The sequence below is a fragment of the Bidens hawaiensis genome, unplaced genomic scaffold (assembly GCF_021521415.1).
Source record: "Bidens hawaiensis isolate Kalapana, Puna unplaced genomic scaffold, B.hawaiensis_p1.1 tig00007801_1, whole genome shotgun sequence".
Taxonomy (NCBI): Eukaryota; Viridiplantae; Streptophyta; class Magnoliopsida; order Asterales; family Asteraceae; genus Bidens; species Bidens hawaiensis.
In genome coordinates this window covers 495,426-515,311 of record NW_027491542.1, presented here as the reverse complement: position 1 = coordinate 515,311, position 19,886 = coordinate 495,426, and the positions used below count along the sequence as shown (strand labels likewise).

Below are 19,886 nucleotides of genomic sequence, written 5' to 3'. Positions count from 1 at the left end.
TACAACCTTGATAGTTATTTTCTTTTTTCTCTTCCTGAACAACAAAATTCATTAAAATCTAGCAAGAAACAAGACACAAATAAAAAAAAAAATAGTACATTACACAATACAAAAAGAATTATAACATAAAATGCACCAATCTTGCAATTCTAAGGATACCCATGTTGCCTTATATTTTACCCAAATTAAGCATGTATTTTTAATTTCTTTAAATAACGAGTTGGTGGAGGACCTTTTGTTATTGAAGATCGCTTCATTACAATCTCATAAAATACACTAACATGTTGTAAGAATCACCCAAAAACCCATGATATTTTACCCAAAAATCGTTAAATACGGGTTGGTTTTGGTTAAAGATAATTTCAAAACCATTATAACCGAACCGGCCCACTTTATGTAATAATGATATGTTTGGGATTAACTTTCACCAACATATTGTTGGATTATAACCTTTTGATGTTTTTGGTTCTACGTTTGTTATAAAATTAAGTTGAATTTCATTGTTGGATTATATAATGTCATTCTTTTTTTGGAAATTTGGTATTAATATTATGGATGTATACTTTGTTGTATTACGTCATGTCGTTTGTTTGTAATAATTGGTATCAAACTTGTAGGCCCAATTACATTGTTTTGGTTACGGTTAACTGACTCATAATCGACTCACTATAACCTTCAAAACTGATTTACCGAAACCGCCATAACGGGCCGGTTATGGTTATGGTTATGATTATCCATTAACCGACATATCGGTTATGGTTATGGTTATGACTCAAATCCGCCCCAAACCAACCCACGCGGGACCCCTTAATGGTACAAAGATCCACCATAAAGTAAATAAAATGGTGTCACAATTAAAAATACATCCTGGTATAGTAAAAAACAAATAAAATGTCACATTCTATAAAATCTAAAACACATAATCTGAATCACAAAATGTGAATTTGATCATAAAGCAACGAATATATGCATAAATGTAGGGTCGTAGGGACGGCCCTTTTTATAACGATTGAAGTATATATTGAAAAATTAACAAAAACTTCATTTTTTTTAAATGTAGAATGAAATCACTAACTAACTGAACATACACTAAACTGATTTCTTGCTAACAGTGGTCTTGATTTGCTTAAATTAGATGCTCCTAATAAATAAAAAAAGTTTTTAGACTGTAGCACAACAACTACAAATGTTTGTGTCAATTTATACTCAAAATTCTCCGTTTAATTTTTCACAAAAGTTGTATGTCTTTAGACCACGTCATAACGTATAGGCAAATGTCTTCAATAGAAAGCAACGAAGTTCGTACATTGGATGAAAGTTTGAGGCAAAGCCTAACTTTGAGTGCATATATATTACATTATGGTGAAGGTAGATGTAAGTAAGTGATCAAAGTAGAGTTCTAGACAATAAAGGAAAAGGTGAATCAAGGGCATTTGGGGCCTCCTCTCTTGGTCTTCCATGTGTTATAACACGGGCAATATTGCTTGTTCCCGTAGGTCCCAGGAGGCACACACAAGCATGTGGCACAACAATTCTGGCAAAAAAACATGCACGGCTTCTTGAAGGCGGTTTTCGAGCACCTATTCGTGCATCTTGGTGCACACTCTGAAATATAACGTAAGTGATATAACGTACAATCATTAGTAAACAATATATTAACTATTGTAATTAGTGCCGCATATTATGGTCTATCAAATCATATTTGGGTCAAATATTTAATACTATGAAGTGCTTACCTTGAGGTTTAAGGCTGCCTCGAGTCGCTCCATACTGTAATTGATTTGAACACATTGATTCAATAATTAATTTATGTTTTATCTTTTGTACATAATTAATAAATAAATTTTAAAAACCTTAGCTAAAAGTAAAATATCGAGAATCACTTGAGTGTAATTTATAACCTTGCTAGTTTTTTTATTTAGAAAAATAAGATTTTATACAACACTTTGATTAGTCGATCTCACATTGTTTGGAAAAAAGGTAAAAGATGTCATCATTTTCAATTTTGGCCATTCACATAAAATGAGAAATTGAGGCATCAAAACGTACCATGGAAAAGTTGCCCGGTGGTTGTGGCTGAGGTGCCGGCAAGTACTCACTCAATTTTGCCTGAAAAATAAAATCCTACAATTAGGACTTTGTAACAACGAAACCTCATTTTTAAAACATGCTTACAATAATATTAAAGCATAACATACACCGTTAAAAATTATACTATTTGTTCCAAATTTCTTTATTATTTAAATTATTGAATCTGTTAGGATTTTTCTTATATGCTATTCTCACATTGCGTTATTACACTTTACATAAAGGTTTTGGTTTTGTTTTATAAACTATCAAGGCCGTTAACTTTTTCTTCACAATTTAACGCCCACAAGTGTGGTTCAACGTTGACGTTTGTTATTTGTACGGTTTAACGTCGTCGTGACAACGCAAAGGGTTCTAATACTTATTATAAATTGTTACTGAAGGTTGAATTAGTAATTTGGGTTAGAATGGTTTGTATTTTACTATTTTTGATTTTCAATAAAAACGAGCCAAGACGACTCTTGAGCAATTTCGATATAGGCTTGTTAAAAGCTTGAATTTAACTTGATACAAGCTCGAGTTCGAGTTCAAGCCTTAAATAAACTTATTTATTAAATCTGCCTGAGCTTTGACTTCACACGTTAGGCCGAGTTGCGACCCTAAACAAACATATTGTTTATGTCATATTTAATAAGTTGATCAAGTCATTAAACGTTGTCACGTGCCACGAATCACGGGGTAAAAATCCTTGTAGTTTATTATTTTGTTGATAAATTACTTAATAATTTAGCCATCTAAATTATTTTGAAAATACAAAACACAAACACAGTAGTCAATTTTTAGTCCTCCAAACACTTGTCGGATGTTTTTGCATTGGCAACAAATATATGCTATAACTAGTTTACATGTGCCTTTTTAAAAGGAAAAAAAATAACAAATAACATAGTTGACATGTGATCATCCTGCATTCATGGTTTTCTGTTGATTCATATTTTCAGTTGTAACGTAACTTTCAATATTCTGTTACGTTGCTAAATTTTAATAATATAAAAATTCAGTTTTTTATATGATTATAAAATGATGATATACATATAGTTATTTATTTGCTCAAATTTACATTTTCAGTTTAAAGAAACATATTGGGTGGCTTTTTACCCTACGAATTATAAAACATACATTACATTACTTATGTTATTTTTTAACAACGTTTTTCCGAGTCTACATGTGACAGAATTTTAATCGTTCCCAATTATTTAAAGCTTCAGGTTCAACTTGAAGCCCACGTAGCAACAACTGAAAACCCTGTTACATTATTGTAAATGAATTATAAAATATATGTTTTAGCAACCCATATAGGGACATAGGCTAAGTTTTTTATTTATCACTTTAGTCGTTACAACTTTAGAGATTAGAAAAACTATAAATTTAATTAGTAGCCTTTGTGATTTTGTAAACTATTGACAAATTTTTATATGTTAAATTCAGTCTAAACAAATCAAATTTGATACTTGCATATCTTTTAAGCTTTTAAATATATGGATGGTTATAATAAAACCTTGTTAATACTTTGATGGATTAACCGGTTAGCTTAGAAAAAAAAAACTTTTTTTAAGACAAATTTCTTTTACTTCCAGAGACTCGAACGCAAGACATTTGGGTGTTAAAAAGACTAATCATCCCAGATGTACAATTCGCTCGTCACCCTAAAAGGCTAAAACTCAATTTAATCCATTTAAAATATCAAAGACGAATTAACTGGTTTCCTTTCCGCATTTACCTTTGATTTTATAATTTTCTTCGAAACTAGGTTGACGAATTAGCACTCCCGATCATTTTTATAGAAACATAAATGAGTATACAAGTATTTACCATGATAAAAAAGTAAATAATAAAATCTTTGTTACTTACATGGTTGTTTGGTATATATGTGTGAACCCTCGGGTGGGCACATATGATGTATATATGTGTGAACCCTCGGGTGGGCAAAAGTGAAATTGCACCAATTTTGACGTTATTTTACTAATCTCGTGAAAATAACGTTAAAAGTGACGGACGGTTAATCAGGCATCATGTAGTGGCGTTGATAGCCGAAAGACAAGGGTACATGCACCGATCAGCCGGTGTCCCGATGATTGAGTGCTATGTGCCTTATGTACAAGGCTTGATGCAAAACTACTATCGAGCCGGGGGTCTCACCGAAAGCAGCCTCTCTATCCTTATAGGGTAGAGGTAAGGCTGTCTACATCTTACCCTCCTCAGACCCTACCATAGCTTTGCTATTGGTGGGATATACTGAGTACGATGATGATGATGATGATGATGATGATGGTTGTTTGGTATACATAGAAGAAGCATCATCATTCCAATGTAAATCATCACAACACTTGCTTTCATAGCCATTTCTGCTCTCTGCCTCTGGTTTAGTTGATAGTGTTGTGTTTGTTTCAGGGGGGATTTATAGGCTACAACTTCATAAAAGGACAAAGTGAAAGTTTTTATGCAATAAAATTATTTATTTCTTTATTTTAATATTTTCAAATGGAAAAAAAAAACTAAAATAAATATCAACTAAAAACGGGTACCAATAGACGTTAATTTTAAGCAAAAGATACAAGTGTTAATATGGTTTTCACCGCATAAGAAGTAATTTTTTGTGCGATGTGATCATGGTTCGCTGATCACACTTTTTTAATGGTTGAGATTGTAGCGGTGGCAAGATCAGAAATAACAAAAACGTTAAAAGGAGCCGGGTAAAAAAGGAAAAATCTTTGTCGTTAAGTTTTTGAGTATTATATATAGCTCGTCAACTAATTCATTTTTCTTTAAATCATACCACAAAATTAAGAATTGTATAGTCTTTAACTTGAGTATACTGTTAATACATACACACTTATTATTTGATCACTCAATTAAAAACGTTGATAACCATAAGACATGTCGCACACTTATGTAAGTATGTTGTATATTTGTACAATTATTAGATTGTTGCGTAGTTATAAGCATTTGTTACAGAATTATACGGATTCATATAAATTCACCTAAAATACAGGTTTCACATCCCTGGTAACTTCATACACTTCAAATGAATAACGGACTTCATATAAAAAAGTTTATTTATAAATCTCTCTCTATATATATACACATACATATATATTCCTTTTCTTTACCATGTGAAATTAAAAACGAAGTGATAAAAGTGGTCACATGTGACCATGACAAAAAGCAACAAATATATGAGTAATGGTGTGGAACTTGAACCACCCTTCTTCTATCACTTTATCCCATACCCGTGAATAACCACCAAGCCACTCCACCACCCTCATATGCTTCTTTTTTTTGTTTTATTTATTTATTTATTTTTTCATTTTAGTTCCGGATATAAAACAACATAGCATCCATTTTTGAGCTTCTTAGCAAATGGATATGATATCTAAACACTCGGCACTAGATGTACGGTTCAGATTGCAAGCGATAGAACAATATAACCAATGGTGCAAGCAAACCTCATACGAGTCCATGATTCACTCCTCTAGAATTGTTTGAACGATATGAACTTAAAACACGCACGTATATATAGCTGATTTGGTCGTCGAAACGAGAAAGAAAATGTGAGCGTGGTATTTAGTAATCTAATAAAAAAACCCGAAAATCATATGACTTCAATTCAATAGAATATGATAATAGGCCCTATTCGAGAGGGGATGCTCTCCGAATAACGATACAAATAGACAACTTAGATAATGTATACCATTTCCTCCAATAAACAAGCATCTAGCTTTATTTATACTAAAAGGTCACGATAAGTTTTCTCTACTAAATTCGTCTCTTGACTTTGACTCCTCTAATTCAGCTCTTGACTTTGACTCTTCTAATTCAACCATTGACTTTGACTCCTTATTGAATACTAACCATATTATCTTGAGAGAAAGAGAGGGTTGAAAGTTGAAACCTAGAGAACTCAAGAATGTTGGATGCTAAGAACCTTTGAAAAATTGTTAATATATGGTAATAATAAACATTTGTTGAACATATTTTTCCTTTAATATATCTCATATGTCATTATTTACTCTAATAGTGACAAACTTTAAGTTCGCTACTGTGAAAACATTTTTGTTTGGAACAACTAATCAAATGAATGTGATTTGTACTAGAAGTTAAACATAAATTGTCAAGTAGAAGGGTATAATTATAATTTCATAGTAATTGTAAATACGTTTAATATGTAACACTTGTTAACGATGTTAGGTGGTTATAGGTAGTTATAGTCGTTATCATTAACCATTGTTAAGTAGCTAAATAGTTAAAAACTTGATGTGTATAAGTATGGTTATATTCAACCAGTAATCATTGACATATGTAATTAAGTGTAACTATCAAATTCTTTACTTGTTGATTAGCTTGTGTTCCTTCAATTCGTCTTTGATTACCATAAATTGGTATCATACAACAACAACAATCTAAGGGAATAAAATAACCATAGTGGATTTGTTCAATCTACCAAAGGGAGATTACCAATCATGGAAACTATTGGCAAGCCGGATTAATATTATGTTGGGTTTCTATTTGATCAAGGGGCGCAAGTTTTGGGTCCTAATGTCAAATCAAACAATCGATATATTATAGAGTATCATTTATGAATAATTAATCAATGACTTTGATACCAAAACTATTAGGAGAGTTTATTGATCCTTTTTTTTGTATTTGTTTATTGGCACAGATACTTTGATTCATTTATTATTATCAAAACTATGGTCGACGTTTTGATTCTATTTTTATATATACGGCCCCCAATTTTTAATACTCACTTCAAACACGCGAATTCTCGTAGATGGACTGTTAAGAGCAAGGTATGGTGTTAATCTTCAATTGCTAATCACCTTACACGTTTGCACATACATACTACATGCTTAATGTTTCTCTATTATGATCATTAGACTGAGTTTTATGAGCGCCAAAACCCATGTGTCATCCAAATCACCAAGGAACACCACCACCACCACCACCACCACCATTACACCATTTTGAGGATGGGGCGGGGCTTTAAATGGGGTTTAACCTCTTAGGGCACTAATGCTTTAATAGACAACTAGGCTCAAGGTGACGGGACCACAATCAAATCCAACCAATCAGAATCATCATTCATATTTTTGAAAAAAAAGATCAAATAATAATTGTGTTGTTAGTTAAACCATTACACATTTTTAATAAAATTAAAATGTTAGTAAAAACCCCTATACCAACCTGACAGTGACATGACATAACATTTTTCATTGTTTACACGACCGTAATTCCAATTCCCATGTCAACCCTTTATTGACTTGCACATTCTTTATTAAACATACTATATCAAGAACTTTGAGAAATAATGCAAGGACCATTTATGCAACTTCCAAAATAAAAAAAACATTACACACACTCAAATCTAGAATGAATGAATGAATGAATGAGATATACATACCATGACCGCTAACATCAATGGAACACTTTTGCAGCCCCAATATCCGCCCAGACATTATTATAGATTCCACTCAATCTGCAGCAGCTGCAGGGCCACCTCTTTCATGAACAAAACCAAAACCCATTAATGGCATCTCATCCTACCTCCTTCTGCTCACTCTAACCTCACAGTTTTCACAAACCAAGCTGCAGAAACGCATAAAGATTCACCATAAGTTATCTTTATCAAGAACCCTAATATCCCTGTTCTTGTGGAGTGAGTTTTTTGTATTCTTGGTTATTAAATTTTGAATCTTTTTATATGGGTGTGAATCTTTTTGATTGGTTATGGTTATTGGATTGCAAAAGTAGTTAAATTTTGAATTCTTGTAAAGCTTGTATTTTTAAGATTATCAAATTGGGATACAATCACTTCATTTCATGATCATATTCATTTTTTTTAATTTGTGGGTGTGAATCTTTTTGATTGGATATGATTATTGAAATGCAAAAGTAGTTAAATTTCGAATTTTGTGAAGTTTGTATTTTTAAGATTATCAAATTGGGGATACAATCACTTAATTTCATGATCATATTCATCTTTTTTTTTAATTTGTGGGTGTGAATCTTTTTGATTGGATATGATTATTGAAATGCAAAAGTAGTTAAATTTTGAATTCTTGTAAAGTTTGTATTTTTAAGATTATCAAATTGGGGATACAATCACTTCATTTCATGATAATATTCATCTTTTTTTTTTAATTTGTGGGTGTGAATCTTTTTGATTGTATATGATTATTGAAGTGCAAAAGTAGTTAAATTTTGAATTCTTGTAAAGTTTGTATTTTTAAGATTATCAAATTGGGGATACAATCACTTCATTTCATGATCATATTCATCTTTTTTTTTTTAATTTGTGGGTGTGAATCTTTTTGATTGTATATGATTATTGAAGTGCAAAAGTAGTTAAATTTTGAATTCTTGTAAAGTTTGTATTTTTAAGATTATCAAATTGGGGATACAATCACTTCATTTCATGATCATATTCATCTTTTTTTTTTAATTTGTGGGTGTGAATCTTTTTGATTGTATATGATTATTGAAGTGCAAAAGTAGTTAGATTTTGAATTCTTGTAAAGCTTGTATTTTTATTATTTTAAGATTGGGGATACACTAACTTAGTTTTATGATCATATTCATCTGTTTTTTTTTTGGTTTTGTGTCATATTAATCATATTTATCTTTTTTTCCTGGGTATGAATCTTTTTGGTTGGATATGATTATTGAAGTGCAAAAGTAGTTAAATTTTGAATTCTTGTAAAGCTTGCATTTTTATAATTATCGAATTGGGGATACACTCGCTTAATTTCATGATCATATTCATGTTAATCTTTTTGTTTTTGGTTTTTATGCTATGCTGTCAATAAAACTCTCTTATAAAAACTCTGTGATGTTTTTGAGTTCATAATTTGACTGCTGATTGATGAACTTGTGGGAACAGTTTATATAATGCTTGTACACCCAAACGCGTTCATGAGGCAAAGTATACTTAAGGATTTTTTGCATATTAATAAAGTGATATGGGAAAATAGATATTCCTCATGTTGTCACAGTTCCTTTGATGTCACCGGGCTGAAAGCATTTCGATCGCTCGAGAAGATACAACAAAACGGTACAAAACATATAAAGATTACATTTTTACTGAACATGTTATCTTATGGTATGTTGTTGAAAACAACAATTTTATGTAACTCAACATTTTTTTAATAAAATATTTCAGGGTTACAACATGCAAACATGTCATCTCAAACAGTGATAACCGTAAGAAATAGTAACACACAAGAGTGTCATTCATCATTTACATATGAAGCTGCCATGGAAGCACTTTCATCTCTAATAACACGTAAAAAACGTGATAGAATTTTGAATAATACAGATACTAAATACACAAAACTGGAGAGAATGTCCATGTATATACAGGTAACTTCATTCTCAATATATTTAATCACATTTAAGTAAAAACAAATTAGACATCATCTTAAATTTGAGTTTCAGATATAGGCATAAAGGAACAAATTGCTGACCTTAACATTATTCATGTTGCTGGAACTAAAGGAAAGGTACTCCTATTCGTTTACATGAACGTATTTTGGACAAAATTTTATCATGTTTTTCTTTTTATAAAGTTTATATTTTAGGGATCAACATGCACGTTTTGTGAAGCAATCTTACGGGAGAGTGGGTTTAAAACGGGCCTATTTACTTCTCCTCATCTAATTGATGTAAAAGAAAGGTTCCGTCTCAACGGGTATGTATCTCATTATTATTTTCACACACATTTACCTCATAAAGATCATAAAGATTACATTTTTATCGAGTGACAACTATGTAGGATGGAAATATCTGAAGAACAGTTTTTATTGTATTTTTGGGGTTGTTGGAACCAGCTGAAGGTATTATTTCATATTAGTCTTTACTTAAAGTTGTGTATTGCAATTTCTCATGTAAATTTTGGTTCTTTAATATGTAAATTGGCAGGAAAACGTCACGGAGGACCTTCCAATGCCTCCACTATTTCAGTTTCTCACTCTATTGGGGTTGAAGATATTTGTATCTGAAAAGGTAAGTTTTTACATTATTATTTTTCGCTACTCTTGCCTATAAGTTTACAAGTTTATAAATGTAACATAAAGTTAATCAACGCCTTTGACAGGTAGACGTTGCTATTATTGAAGTTGGTATTGGAGGGAAACTTGATTCAACAAATGTGGTAACCACATCTTCAATTCATCTTTAAATTATTATGATTTTGTAAAATAAACCGATATTAATCTTATAAAATGGATTTTGAAACACTGCAGATTCAAGATCCTGTTGTGTGTGGCATCGCTTCTCTTGGCTTTGATCACATGGAAATTTTAGGTCAGTTATTTCACACATACCTTTCTTTATGAAGGTTGTTAATTATTTTTTTTAAAATTGGTTTTTATAATTATGTGTAGGAGATACTTTGGGAAAAATTGCTTTGCATAAAGCTGGGATTTTTAAGGTACAAAGAAGTAGGTACATTCAAACTACTGTAGATATATCTTTCTTATAGTTTTACTCAATTTTTTATTCATGTACATGGAAATTAATCGCTGAAATTATTTGGTATTATTTTTTTAAGCCTAAAGTTCCTGCATTCACGGTACCTCAACTTCCGGAAGCAATGGCTGTTCTTAAACAAAGGGCACTAGAATTGGAGGTATTACTCTTTCTTTTTTTTTCGGTTTGTAAAGAAGAAGATGGTTGTAGTGAAAGTAATGTTTATTACTTGAATGTGTAAATAATACAAAGACATCAATCAATCAATCAATCAATCATACCCAGTAAAATCCCACCGACAGCAGAGCTATAGGAAGGGTCTGGGGAGGGTGGGATGTAGGCACACCGTACCTCTATCCAAAGGAATAAAGAGGTGGCTTCCAGAGAGACACTCGGCTCTAAGAACATGTGTATGAAGCAAAAAAAAGGAAATCAAAGTTTAACAGTTATATAAAAAACTACTACCAAATATAATAATATTAATAATAAGGTCACAGTTTAACCGCAATATAAAAGCTAATAATAATAATAATAAAATATGTAAGGGAAATACCATTATGGTATGTGACCTAAATAAGTTAAGTCTAAGCCCTAAGGTATTCAATTCTCTCTAAAAATCCTTAACTTTAATTCTACTTCTCCACGAATTCCTATCCTCAACCATGTCCTCGGAGAGGTTTAGGTCTATCAAATCATGCCTAATCCTCTCATCCCAAGTCAATTTTGGTCGTCCTCTACCCCTCCTCCCCTCTATAGTAATGTTTTCTACGGATCTAACAGGATTCGTCGTCTGTCTTCTCTTTACATGTCCAAACCATCTCAATCTCCACTCTCTTATCTTGTCTGCTATGTTCGCCACCCCTAATCTCTCGCGAAGCACAACGTTTCTTATTCTGTCTAGCCTTGTGTGCCCACACATCCAACGTAGCATTCTCATTTCTGCTACCTCCATCTTCCGCACTTGTGCCTTCTTGATGGCCCAACAATCTGTTCCATATAGCATTGCAGGTCTAACTGCCACCCTATAGAATTTTCCCTTCAGATTAGTCGGGAAACTCTTGTCGCACAATATACCTGTGCCTGCTTTCCATCTACACCATCCTACCTGAACTCGGTGGGTCACATCACTGTCTAATTCCCCATCGCTCTGTACAAATGATCCTAAATACTTGAACTTCGTTACCTGCGGGACCACCTGCCCTTCAATTGTGATGTGTGCGTCTTCACTGTCGTTTATCTCACCAAAATCACAGTGTAGGTACTCCGTCTTAGATCGGCTAATCTTTAAACCTTTTGTCTCTAAGGTTGTTCGCCACTCCTCAAGCCTCATGTTTAGATCTTGTTTTTTCTCAGCAAGTAACACAATATCGTCTGCGAACATCATGCACCACGGGAGAGTCCCCTGAATCGACTTTGACAACTCATCCAAGACTACTGCAAAAAGAAACGGGCTCAATGCTGACCCCTGGTGAAGACCTACCTCTACAGGAAAGAAATCAGTATCCCCCACTGGCGCACGGACACTTGTTTCACTCCTGGTATACATATCCATAATTATCTCTATGTATTTCCTGGGCACTCTTCTACCCTCCAAGCACTCCCAGAGCACCTGTCGTAGGCCTTTTCTAGGTCAATAAACACCATATGTAGATCACGCTTCTTCTCCCTATACTTTTCCATTAATCTTCTTATAAGGTGTATTGCCTCTGTGGTGGAACGCCCCGGCATGAAGCCAAATTGGTTGACCGTAACCTGAGTTTCTCGTCTAAGTCTAACCTCAATCACTCTAAGTCTAACCTCAATCACTATTTCTCGTCTAAGTCTAACCTGAGTTTCTCGTCTAAGTCTAAGTCTAACCTCAATCACTCTTTCCCATAAATAATACAAAGACAACTACAACTATTTATACACAAACAAACCCTAGCTTTCAACCCATAAAAGGCCCATGGGCTTTAACCAACTACATGGGCTAAAACCCTAATTATAACTAAATACAACTAACACTCCTCCTCAAGTTGGAGCATAGATGTTAATCATGCCCAACTTGTTACAAATAAAATCTATCTGAGCTTTCCGGAGCAGTTTAGTTAGAATGTCTGCTAGCTGAAAATTTGTCTTCACATGAACTGGTTGAATGGATGGAGGATCAGTTTGTGTGCCTACTACTCGATCTCTGATAAGGTGGCAGTCGACCTCAATATGTTTTGTCCTCTCATGAAATACTTGATTCTTGGCTATGTGAATGGCTGATTGACTATCACGGTATAACCGCATCAAGTCATTAGAAACAACCCCGAGTTCTATGAGAAGACGACGTACCCATGTCATCTCTGATGTTACATTTGCCATGGCTCTATACTCCGATTCGGCACTCGACCGGGAAACCGTGTGTTGCTTCTTACTCTTCCATGATACAAGATTTCCTCCAACAAACACACAATATCCGGTGGTAGATCGTCGAGAAATTGGACAACCTGCCCAATCTGCATCTGAGAACCCTGATATCCGACCATCTCCTTCTTCCGTGAAGGCACCCACACAACAATGACCCTGATCAGAGTATAATATACCCAAACCAGGTGAGGTCTTAAGATATCTTAAGACACGAATGGCAGCATCCCAGTGACCGGTGTATGGCGCAGCCATAAATTGGCTCAGAACACTAACAGTGAAGGAGATATCCGGTCGTGTGACGGTTAAATAATTAAGTTTACCAACCAACCGTCTGTATCGCTCAGGATCTTTCATTGTATCTCCTTCCTTTGGGAGGAGTTTCTTTGTAGGAAGCATTGGGGTATCAACAGGTTTACAACCCAGTAAGCCACATTCAGTCAACATATCAAGGACATACTTTCGTTGGGAGAGAAGTATTCCTTGTGGAGAGCGAGAAACTTCTATGCCAAGGAAATACCTCAATCGACCTAAGTCGCTGACCTAAAACTGAGACCGAAGAAACTGCTTGAGTTCGGTGATCCCGGCCTCGTCATCACCTGTGATTATAATGTCATCCACATAAACAACTACGATAATCCTCTTTCCTTTCTGGTGTTTAAAGAAGACAGAGTGATCGTAGGCACTCCGAGTCATCCCAAACTGTCCCATAACACTAGAGAATCGACCAAACCATGCCCTGGGAGACTGTTTAAGACCATATAGAGAACGACGTAGTCTGCAAACTTTCGAGGCCTCCTCCTCAACAACGAACCCCGGTGGCTGCTCCATATATACCTCCTCCTCAAGAACACCATTAAGAAAGACGTTCTTGACATCAAGCTGGTGGAGCGGCCAATGATTAATGGCAGCAAGAGCAATACAAATTCGGACAGATGGCATTTTAGCAACTGGCGAGAAGGTTTCATCATAATCAATGCCATATGCTTGAGAATACCCTTTTGCGACCAACCGAGCCTTCAAGCGGTGTAAGGAGCCGTCCGGGTGTAGTTTAACAGTAAACACCCAACGACAACCAACAATACGCTTCCCTTTAGGAAGTGTTTCAAGATCCCAAGTATGATTGGACTTTAGAGCCCCAATTTCGTCTTCCATAGCCTTTCGCCATCCTGGGTGAGCGAGAGCGCTCGTCACATTTTTGGGAATCGGGTAGGAATCAAGAGTAGTGGTGTACACATGAGATTCAGGAGATAGGCGGGTGTAGGCAACATAGTCCTGAATTGGGTAACGAGTGCATTTCCGGGGTTCTTTGCGAAAAGAAATAGGTATATCGGGTAGTGGTGCACCAGGAGGATCATAAACGGCTGTATCAGGGGTAGCTTCTGGTAAAGGTGTCCGATCGGGTAAGGATGTATCAGTGAGAGGTGTAGATTGTTCGGATGCAGACGGAGGATCTGAGGGTATTTCGGGGTTGTGGCCTGAATGTGAATCAAGTGTCTATGATATTTGACCCTTACCTCGCCTAGCATATGTGAAAAGCAGTGGCGGAGGTTCTGTCGGTGGGTTAGAATCAGCAGAGATTGGATCGGTAGAGGGAATCGACACAGGAATGGTGGGGAGGAAGGGAGATGTGGGTATATCGAGGTCGGGAAACGGGTCAGAAACAGGAGTGGAACACTCGGGAAAGTAAGGAGACTCGTGAAAAGTGACATCGGCACTAGTAAAGTATCGGTGAAGTGATGGGCTATAGCATCGATACCCTTTTTGAACTCGTGAGTAACCAAGAAAGACACAACGAATGGCTCGGGGATCAAGTTTGATGGTTTTCGGACGATGGTCATGAACATAGGCGACGCAACCAAATACTTTAGGTGCGAGAGGAAATGGATCATCGTTGGGAAATAGTACAGAAAACGGTGTTTTACCATGAAGAACGGTTGAGGGCATGCGGTTAATCAGATATGTGGCAGTGAGAACGGCATCTCCCCAAAAACGATGAGGAACACGTGATTGGATCATGATTGTGCGAGCAACATCCAATATGTGACGATTTTTGCGTTCGGACACACCATTTTGTTGAGATGGATAAGCACACGATGATTCATGAATAATGCCGTTGGTTTTTAAGTATGAAGAAAAGTCGGTGGAAAAATATTCTTTAGCATTATCCGATCGTAAAGTTTTAATGGTGGTGTTAAATTGGTTTTGAACATAAGCATTAAATTCTCGAAATATGGAAAATACCTCACTACGAGATTTCAACAAATAAACCCAAGTAGTGCGAGAATAGTCATCAATAAATGTAATAAAATATTCAAAACCCAACGTAGATTTGATAGGGCAAGGACCCCATACATCAGAATGCAACAGTTCAAAACAAGAACTGACTCGATTGGGCACCCTAGGGGGATAGGGACGCCTGGTATGTTTACCAAGTTGACACGACTCACAATGAAAATTAAAAGACGAAAGTGGTAAATCTGGTCGCATTTGCCTCAGAACCGCTGTAGAGGGATGACCTAACCGACAGTGAGCCTCCCTGACAGCGGAATCACATAAGTTTGCTACAGGATGCGAAAACGGGGATATACGATAGAGACCTCCTGATTCAAAACCAGTACCAATTACCCGGTTTGTTCCTAGTTCATGAAAACGCAGTGAGTTGGGTAAAAGGTCACAGAACAGTTGTTTTGTTTGGTAATCTGACTCACTGAACAAAGACTGGTAGGAAATTTAGGAACAAATAGGATAGAAGACAGTTTTAGGTTTTCCGAGTTACTGATGGATCCTATGCCGAGAACGGGACATGAAGATCCATCAGCAAGACGTACTGGTGCATGGGAAACATTTTGAAGACTAGAAAAAATACCCCGATTCCTAGTCATGTGATGTGTGGCTCCAGAATCAATCACCCATGATAAGTCAAGGCTAGAAGGTTTACCTGAATGTGCCGAGCTGGTTTGAGGATGAGGCAACTGGGAGGTAAGAAACCGTTGAATAAGATCATGCTCCTCTTTAGTAAATGTATACATGTATTTATTTTCGCCCATAGTGATACACGAAACTGAAAATTGACTGTGAACAGTAACAAGTGCGGGTGGAGGGCGGGAACAGATTCCGGCGTAAACAGTTACTTGTCGTGAACAGTAAATCCCCGCAGCGAACAGTAACTTTCCGGCAGTGAACAGAAATTCCGACAAACGAACAGTAACTTCCTGCAGTGAACAGTAATTTCCTGTCTGAACAGTAACTTCCGGCGGGAACAGTGATTTCCGGCGATGAACAGTACTCCGGTGAACAGTGATTCCGCGTGAACAGTATTCCGATGAAACAGTATTCCGGTGAACAGTGCTCGTCGGTGAACAGTACTTTCACGGTCGAAAAAAAAGGATTTCGTGACAGGACAGAACAACAAGGCATGAGCTTGTTTCAGATCTGACGGCTGCTGGTGACGGCTGGTCAGACTCGGGTTCGGGTCAGATCGCGGCTAGGGTTTGGATCGAGAGCCGTAGCTCTGATACCATGTAAAGAAGAAGATGGTTGTAGTGAAAGTAATGTTTATTACTTGAATGTGTAAATAATACAAAGACAACTACATCTATTTATACACAAACAAACCCTAGCTTTCAACCCATAAAAGGCCCATGGGCTTTAACCAACTACATGGGCTAAAACCCTAATTATAACTAAATACAACTAACACGGTTGAAGTTAACAAATGTAATTATGTGACATTTGAAGGTTCCATTGGAAGTAGCAACACCGCTTACTTACAAGAGGTTAAATGGTGTCAAACTAAGTCTATCTGGCAATCACCAGTTCATGAATGCGGGCCTTGCGGTCTCTCTTTGTAAAAGCTGGCTGAATACTAAGGGAGAATGGGAAAAACTCTTCAAACATGTGAGTTCTAACGGGTCAAAGGTGGGTCGAACGGGCCTAAAGTTGCCCAAGTGTGTTTAGTGTATATATTATAGAAGCTCCTAATTTTATTCAAAAACTTGGATTATTAACAAAGTAATATGCTTTATTAATCGTATTCGACACTATTTATTGATAAATAATGGAGGGTAAATTAAAGTTTTCGTTTTTAATCTTCGTTAATTACAAGAATCATCCTTTACATCTAAGGCTTGTCACAACTTTCTTCATTTCCAGACTGACATTAAAAGCTTCTTTTAGTTTTTCAGAAATGACCAATTTACCCCTACAATTATAAATAAAATAAAATAAACCCTAACCCACAAAACATGTCTTGTTTAATACACCCCCTAGATTCTTCTGGTTCTTCTTCAATTATCATCCACTTACCTGTGGTGAAAGGGTAAAATAGTCATTTAACATTTTTTTTAAAAATCGTATGTGAGCTCAGGATATTGCAGATGATAGTCTACCAGAGTCATTTTTAAGGGGTCTTTCAACCGCACATCTTTCTGGAAGAGCTCAAATAGTACATGACGTTTCTTTGGGTTTATATAATAAAATGAAAAATGATGATAGTCGTCACGGGGAATTGATATTCTACTTGGATGGAGCTCATAGCCCTGAAAGCATGGAAGCATGTGCCAAATGATTTTCTAATGTGGTCAAAGAAAAGATTCATAGACCCGTCTCATTATTATCTGAAAGTAAAGGCATTAAAGAGTCTTATAGCAGCAATGGCTACATTCAACAATCAAATGAAAAAGAAGAGCCTAAAATAATATCCAAAAGGGTAATTTAGTAATTCACATCACACTTCATCATCATCTCAGATTTTGTTGTAACAATTTTATCTTTCAGATTCTGTTATTTAATTGCATGGAGGTGAGAGATCCGGAAGTTATTCTTCCAAAACTTGTGGATATATGTGCCTCTGCAGGTATTTCTTTTTTATGGCAAAGTTGTAAAATTTATGTAAGTCCATGGTTGTAGTGTTGTACAAAAGTTTTAAGTTGAACATTTTGAGTACAAAATAGTTTCAATTGGACAACCTTAGTGCAAGTAGTTTCAAATGCATAATCAAGTCATTTCACATTTCCACCGTTAAATTTGATCATTTCTGCTATTATTTGGTCAAATGTAGGAGTTTGGAGTTGTAGTACATGCATTGAAGGGCGTTTTGGTCTTTTTGCATCAGTTTTCAACAAATTTAAAAAAGAAATTGATCATTAATATTTGAACGCATTCACTTGCATTTTTCTTGCCATAGTTTTTAGTCCGTTATCATTTTACATGTTGGGCACATGTATCAACGAGTAGGGGCATTTTGGTCTTTTGCATGCGTCTTCAAAAAACATCTTAAAAACTAAAAATTTGAACATTATTATATGAACCCATTCATCTGCATTTTCTTGCCATTGTTTTTAGCCCATCATGTAATAAAAAGAAGGGCATTTTGGTCTTTTTACACATGCCGCGAACAATTTTAAAAAAAATCTGAACATTAATTAACAAACTCATTCACTTACGTTTTCTTGCCATTGTTCTCGGTCCATTATTATTTTACGCGTCGTGCAAATGTATTAAAAAGGGCATTTTGGTCTTTTTGCACCCATCTTCAAAAACATTTAAAAAGCAAAAAAAAAAAATAATAATAAAAATAGAAAATTATTTCATGAGTCCATTGACTTGCATCTTCTTTCCATCAATTTTATTCTCTTATCATTTCAGTATTTAACTATTTAGCACATATTCACTTTCTTTTTTATCCAATGTATTTCCAAATAATATATTGCAGGTTCTGATTTCTCAAAAGCAATTTTCGTTCCAAGTATCTCAACATACAGCAAGGTTACTTCTGGTAATTCAGACATTCCTATAAACACCCCTTCGAAAGATCTCGCATGGCAGTTCAACCTCCAGAGAGTCTGGGAAAGAATTATTCATAAAAAAGGTTTTTATCATTATTATTTTCTTAAAGTCTCAATTTATGCAGACCATTAGAACTAACCTCCTGAAATAATAACATTCGTCACGCAGACATCGGAATAAACAATAATTCGAAAATGGAAGTTATTCCGCCAACCGAGTCGTTCCTATATGGTGATATTTCTCACTGCAATCCAGAAAACGGAAAGTTTAGTTGCAGCGCAGTGTTCCCTTCGTTACCTATGGCGGTTTCTTTTTTAAGAAAGTCTGCACGTGACAACCCGTCACTTAGGCTTCAGGTAATGTTTGTAACATTCGAAAATATTATGTTTGGGGGTGTCCGGATATGGGTTTTGGGATTTACATTTACTTGTGTTTACAGGTTCTTGTGACGGGATCGTTGCATCTTGTTGGTGATGTTTTAAAGTTACTGAGGAGGTGACGTACGTTCGCATCAGGAAGCTTGTTTATGGGTGTAAATTGAACACCATTCGACAACCGTAAGGTTTTTAAAGATTTTGGGATCATGATACATTTAAAGTTGCAAGTTACAACTATTGGAAGCCAATATGTTGGTTGGGTGGTTAATGTTGTGTTGTTGGAAAAATGAAAAATTTTCATTTGCACATTTGCTTAAAGAATGATTCTAATTAAATTACTTTTATCAGTTTATGTTACTAAATGGAATTACAAAGATGCTTGAAATAATAGGCATTTATGGAATAAAATAATGAAGAATATGGTAATGCTATAAATTTTAAATACTTTTATAAGCCCATAATATATATTGTAGGAAAACATTTATAACCTTGTTTGAATTGAAAAGGTAACTATTTAAAACAATTCTTAATTTTACAAATGAGTTATTAAACACTTTAGAGATGATCAATAGTTAATAGTTAAGAAGGGTAAAGTTAAAATATAAAGGGTGACAAAAAATGAAAAGTGCGAGAAGAATTTGTGACCACACAAAAATCCCTTAAAAATAAATTAAAAAAAAATAATAAAAATCATATCTTAAAATAAAAATAAAAAACAAAAAAAGTTTAAAAAACTAAAATGTTTTCGTCATCATTCCCGCTAAATTTAAAAAAAAA

General features: G+C 35.1%; 1 protein-coding gene, 1 long non-coding RNA gene and 1 pseudogene across 3 annotated transcripts in view; 2 read left to right on the top strand and 1 right to left on the bottom strand.

The window, feature by feature from the left end:
* LOC143636203 (WD repeat-containing protein PCN-like) overlaps positions 1-11,278 on the top strand; it is a 181,410-nt gene extending 170,132 nt beyond the window's left edge. Inside the window, exon 10 of the mRNA XM_077103859.1 lies at positions 11,269-11,278. The gene's annotated coding sequence lies outside the window, so the exon portion shown is untranslated. The remainder of the gene's footprint in view (positions 1-11,268) is intronic.
* On the bottom strand, positions 1,226-2,063 carry LOC143636157 (uncharacterized). Its single transcript, XR_013154190.1, has 3 exons — positions 2,050-2,063; positions 1,737-1,770; positions 1,226-1,605 (listed from the first exon to the last, which is right to left on the bottom strand). It is a non-coding gene; the product is annotated as an uncharacterized LOC143636157 (long non-coding RNA).
* LOC143636208 (folylpolyglutamate synthase-like) lies at positions 9,528-19,312 on the top strand (annotated as a pseudogene). Its single transcript, XR_013154196.1, has 14 exons — positions 9,528-9,584; positions 9,663-9,772; positions 9,857-9,917; positions 10,003-10,086; positions 10,178-10,234; positions 10,326-10,386; positions 10,467-10,513; positions 10,634-10,711; positions 16,684-16,863; positions 17,312-17,653; positions 17,722-17,800; positions 18,659-18,814; positions 18,901-19,088; positions 19,172-19,312. The product of XR_013154196.1 is annotated as a folylpolyglutamate synthase-like (transcript).
* Positions 19,313-19,886: the final 574 nt, after the last annotated feature.